The sequence below is a fragment of the Typopeltis vanoorti genome, chromosome 7 (genome assembly GCF_054136105.1).
Source record: "Typopeltis vanoorti isolate ZY-2024b chromosome 7, IOZ_Tvanoo_1.0, whole genome shotgun sequence".
Taxonomy (NCBI): domain Eukaryota; kingdom Metazoa; phylum Arthropoda; class Arachnida; order Uropygi; family Thelyphonidae; genus Typopeltis; species Typopeltis vanoorti.
In genome coordinates this window covers 149604063-149609812 of record NC_143555.1, presented here as the reverse complement: position 1 = coordinate 149609812, position 5750 = coordinate 149604063, and the positions used below count along the sequence as shown (strand labels likewise).

General features: G+C 37.9%; 1 pseudogene; it reads left to right on the top strand.

The window, feature by feature from the left end:
- Positions 1-5437: 5437 nt before the first annotated feature.
- Positions 5438-5549, top strand: LOC150105191 (U2 spliceosomal RNA; annotated as a pseudogene).
- The last annotated feature ends 201 nt before the right edge of the window (positions 5550-5750 follow it).

The following is a 5750-nucleotide window of genomic DNA, read 5'->3' as shown; positions in this document are numbered from 1 at the left end:
ATCTGTTGGGTGAGGCTAGTCACTGCAGAATCCACATCTTCTGGTGTGCATATGTGTGGGACGGGTCCTATTTGATCCCGAAGTGCTTTAGACAATCTCTCCCACGATATGCCTGAATGAGGAGGAGACAGGCATTCTTGTTCTCCCAATTGCAGTAGAATTGGGTTGTGATCCGACGACAGCTCGTTTAGTGATGTAAGGCTGTACTGTAGTTTAATGTCTTGCAGGATGGCTATATCCAAGATGTCAGCAGTGCCAGATGTACTGAGATGAGTTGGTTCGGTAGGTCCAGCCACAACAGCATGGTTTAATCCTGTGTAGCTAGAAAGGATACGACCATTTTTGTTAGTGGATTTACTGTTCCAAGCAGGATGCTTTGCATTGAGGTCTCCAGCGATGATGATCGGTCCTTTTACTCCAAGGATGGCATCCAGATCTGAGGTCAATAATGTCTTTAATGGAGGGTTGTAAGCAGAAAAAATTTTGAGGTTCCCAATTGAGTTTGTGAGAACATTGATTCCTGTGATTTCGAGGTTGGTGGTAGTAGGGTTGGTTATTGAGTGATGATTGATATAGCTTTTGATAAGAGTGGCTGTACCTCCACCTCTATACCCAAGCCTGTCGTTTCTGTAAATCTGATACCCTCTGATTTTCAGGGTGTCAGCAGGCCTCAGGTGAGTTTCATTAATTAGCAGTATATCTGGGTTGTATCTATTATTAAATTCCTGGATTTCTAATAGTTTGTTTTTTATACCGTTGGCATTCCAACCGATAATCCTAAGAGAGTTTGGGACGATTTTTTTCCTATGCATCAGAGAGTGCAGATAATATGGATTGGGTTTGCTGTAGGAATCTTTTTGTGACACTTAAGGATGGATTTGAGTTGCTGAAATCCTGGAGCATGTTTGCAAGAGAAGAGGTGATAACAGCTGATAGATTTGAGTGTGGAGTATTCCGGTTCTGGGTTTGTACTATCTGTTTGGAGCGGGCCACATCAGCATATGTTCTTACTTGATGTTGAAGATTCGTTTTCTTAAGGGGCTCAGTTAATGATGGGCGAGCACCAGTTGTCATGTTCTCACTCTTGGAGAACTGAGTAGCCTGAGCTTCAGGAACTCTCGCATTAGATGACGAGGTAGATTGATGACTGGGATCATTCCATCTGTTTTTGGGATGATGCATACACCCTCTATAATTAGCAGGGTGGGGACCCCCACAATTAGCGCACTTAGCCGGGGTGGTTTTTGGCTTGGCGCAGGTGTTTGTGGGGTGATTCTCGCCACATTTTACGCATCTGAACTGAGCTTTGCATAGCTTCTGGGCATGGCCAAATTTTTGGCACCGGTGGCACTGCCCAGAAGATGATTTCTTTCTCAATGGTTCTGTGGTGATTTTGAGTCCACAGATTGATTTTAAATTATAAATGTCTTTGTAGATGTTATGAATTTCTACTAAGACTAAAGGCATAGGTGTCTTATTTGATCTAAACATTCTAGTGACCTTTATGGGGGGTAGTTCCTGTAGGTTAAGGTCAGTAACTATTTCATCTGTGTCAATATCCTCAGAGACTCCTCGTAAGACTACTTTCAGATTTTTTTCAGAGGCAAGTGAAAATGTGTGATATTGGGTTCCTCTAGTATCCAGTTCCTTTGTAAGGTTTCTATAGTCAGCCACCGTGGTGGGCTGAATTCGTATTCCCTCGTCTGCATTTTTAGCAGACGTGTAATGAATTTGTGAATTTGCCATGATGGTTCTGAGTGTTGTCCATCTCTGCTTTTCCCTTAGGATAATCGGTGGCACCTTTTCATTGTGGGAAACAGAGGGATCTGAAATGGGAACATCCTCTTCCATACCAACAACATTTGTTGATTCAGCAGCAAGAATTTTTCTCTTCTTACGTGCGTGAGTTTCTTCTTGATCAGAAGGATTAGAGGTAGAGACAACTAGATTGAGTTTTTCCTCCACTTGTGGGGAGTCTTCATTTTCCTCAACTTCAACTTCAGGTGAGGAATACAAATTTAAGTAGCCGGGCCAATCCCGTTCAAACTTTTTGAGGAGCTTTTTAATAAAACTGAGTGCTAGCTTTTTATCGAGTGACTCAATAATAGTGTCGGGGTCAATCATGCTAGTAGGCCATGTCAACTTGAACTTCTTTTGTAGTTTATCAATGAGTTCAAGAGCTGGCTCTCTTTCGAGCAGATCAGCAAATACGTCCAGGTCAGGCACGCTCATATCGATTTAGTTGCGTATGTGCGTTAATAAAATATCCCGCAGGTCTAAAGACCTGCCAGCAGAAGTTTTTGTAAAATATCCCGCAGCCGCAAAGGACTACCAGCAATATCAAGCATAGGCGCGTCAACTAGCAACAAGATGTTAAAATACAACAACGACACTAATGGCAGTAGGCCTAGCGTATCGCCTTTGCGAAGTCAGTTGACTTACCTTGTATGGGAAATAAAATGTAAAATGCCTGTTTATTGCGGCAAGCAAATAACTGATATTACTAATGAATATAAGCATAAATCTCTGAAAACTTATCAGTCAAATACACAATTCACCATCAATAACACACGACACAAAACACTAACACGCGAGCCGCCATTTTTCCACTCAGTCTCACGAACCAGTATCCGTTTCCTTTCATTCGTTGCCTCTTTCATCAGATCTGATCCAATCTTTCTTTTACTTAAAGAATTATGCCTCAAGTAAAGAAAAATATTTTAAGGATACTTTAAGAATTACAATTATTTTAAAATTATAATAAAATTACGATATTGTTTTATAGAAAAATATTACTATAAGCTATATATACAACCTAAAACCCTTTAAAACACATCGAAACTCTGCTCTTAGAACTTGAAATGTCTACTGCAGAAAAATTCCGTATATTCACATTTATAGGCGGATTTAATTCTTTTATTCACATGACAGTTTCGGACTGTTTTTCTTATATGTGCGACTGTTCTTGAAAATATGAAAGAAACATAGAAGACGTTATGTGTAGTTAAATTAATTAAGAAATAACATTAATACTCTAATTAGCCATACGAATTTTTACGAAACTTTCATAAGTTTCTACAAACATCTGGTTTCGAAAATAGAATTTGAAGCTCTTTCAAATGCTGTTTGGATTATTATAAAACAGGGACAAATTCTCTTCTGAATACTGTGGAAAATCGTTTGTTAAGAAAATGATTGAATTCCTCATAAAATATACAAGAAAAGAGCTCTAAGTGAATTTTTTTTTACTAAAGATATCGCATATTTGTTATCACAAAATTAAATTCTCGAAGGCAAAAGATAATAAAGAGATTAATGCCGATGCGTTTTACATACCAAAGTTCCAGATCGTTCAAAATTAAGATTTCAATGCCCGAACGACGGGTTAAAAACCGGTGCAAAGAAAAGATCAAAGAAAAAAATTCACACACACACACACACACACACACACACACACACACACACACACACACACACACACACACACACACACACACACACACACACACACACACACACACACACACACACACACACAAACATGAACACAAGAATCCATCTTCATACTTATCCTACACTGAAGCACAAACATATACAAAGCAATCATCAATAAATCAAAACTTGATCTTAAAGCGCCAAATGCAGAAAACTCGGTTACTGGTCAAACTGCAGCAGAGTTTTCTGGCTCCTCGCAAAGGCCATCGAACTAACTTCTTTCGCATCTGTTCCACTTCTTTCTCACACCTAAATATTAAGTTGGTTTTCTGGTGTCCTCATCCACTCCTGCATAAACAGCCAAGTTGAATCATCTCCTGCCAGACTACAGATAGTATGCCAGAGGAATCTTAAATAACCTACATACCAAAAGGTCGTTTGGTCCCGATGTTACTTTAGACCGATCCATAGCCCTCAACCCGATCCTCTTTAAAGTAATGGAGAAAATGACCGACATTCAACTTCTTCTCCACCACCTGGAACCCTAACAATTATTTACCGACTGCCAGTCGGTAATCATTGTTATTAATTAAATAATAACAATTAATAAGTCGTTAATTAAATGACTTCATGCTGTGATCATCCATACGGACACATGCCTTGGACAACTTCAATAAATTTGTTATAACGTTTAACATTTGCAGAACATTTAATCGAGTATAACATCAAGAACTTCTCGACAACTTGCCATTCTTTGGTCCTCCTGTTCTCTGTATTTGGATGGACATTTTCTCCGAGTATAGAAAAACCATTTGCCTTTAATATGGTATTCCAACAGAGTACTTTTTTCTTTCTTTTTTCATCCCCCCCTTTTGTTAGCCTAGTCTTTGTCTTCAAACATTTGGGTATCCCATGTAGAACCCAAAGAAGAACCTTTATAAAGTTTTTTTTTCTTTGTCATCTGATGGCGAATTAACCTATATCATAATCATATGGAGGTAGAATAGATTTTCCTCTCTTGGGGTTTTCTTTCACAAAACAGACAAGCAGGCCAGACAAACACATGCAATTAACAGCAATAACACATTGGACTCATATTACACCATAGATGATTGTGTCGGAATTCTGAAATCAATTTAGCGCTTGGAGACCAACGTTTTTTTTTTTTTAAATTAAATAATAGAAACGGGCAGAGTGTATCTTAGATTTCTTAGCTTTAACACGTTTACGCTAGACAGTATACATCCTATTCTTCCTTTAAGAGGAAACTTAAAATGTTGTATATTTATGTCCAATCTTTTGAAGGATATTTATATTGGATATTATGTATCTTTGGAGTCGAACAGACTCAATTTTTCAGTTTTAAATACATACGGCATATATTTAAAGCTGAATGTTTTCGATCAAATTTCAATCCTAAAATCATTATTGTCTTCATGTAAGGTGTCTGTGGTGGGATGGTAGTTCTTTAACATTATGTAGAGTCGGGTCGTTTTCATTACAGATGTCTCCAATTTACACTAATTGTCGCTACATTATAGTACATCGATTGTAATTGTCTTAGAACTGTATTTAGTGGTGCAATAAAGCTAACTTGTGTTTCTTGCATTGCAGTATAGTGTCTGTTGAGGAACAGATATCTGTCATCTAAAAGGCATAATCTCATTTGTCTTCCTAAAGAATAGGCCTACTGAGCAATTCTGTTTAAGCCAAAGAATAAAAATAAATGTTCATGCAAGCACACACCGTGGCATTAAATAAAATATATCATAATCTCTATATTTTATTCTTTCCATGTCGTATTTATATGTTAATGAAATTCATGTTTGATGTTCATTAACTTTGATAGAGAGAGAGCTGACCCATAGGTAATGCACACAAGTGCAACTCGTGGCTAAGGTGGCATTAGCTACACACACTTCAGAGCCTTCCAAAGTTAATTTTTCATATACCGAAGGAGCCTATCTCGGATATTAAACCGAAAAGAACAGATCGTATACGTTTCGCTTCTCTGCATTTTGGCTAATATAAGAATGCAGTGTCTGTTTTTATCAGCTTAATAACCGATACGAACCACATGATATTAAACTAATTTTTGAAAGACGTCACCTTTGCCTTCAGTTATGTAGTATGGAGCAACCTCAATCCCATCGGGGTATCGCTTCTATGCCTTTATATATTCTATTTGTGTGTGGTGGATAGAGATACAAAATTTACTTTTATTGTGGATTGCGGTATTTAAAAAAAAAAAAAATGGTAGGAAACTGTTCTATGGTGTCGATTCACTGAACTTCGTTAACACGTGTTAACGAAGT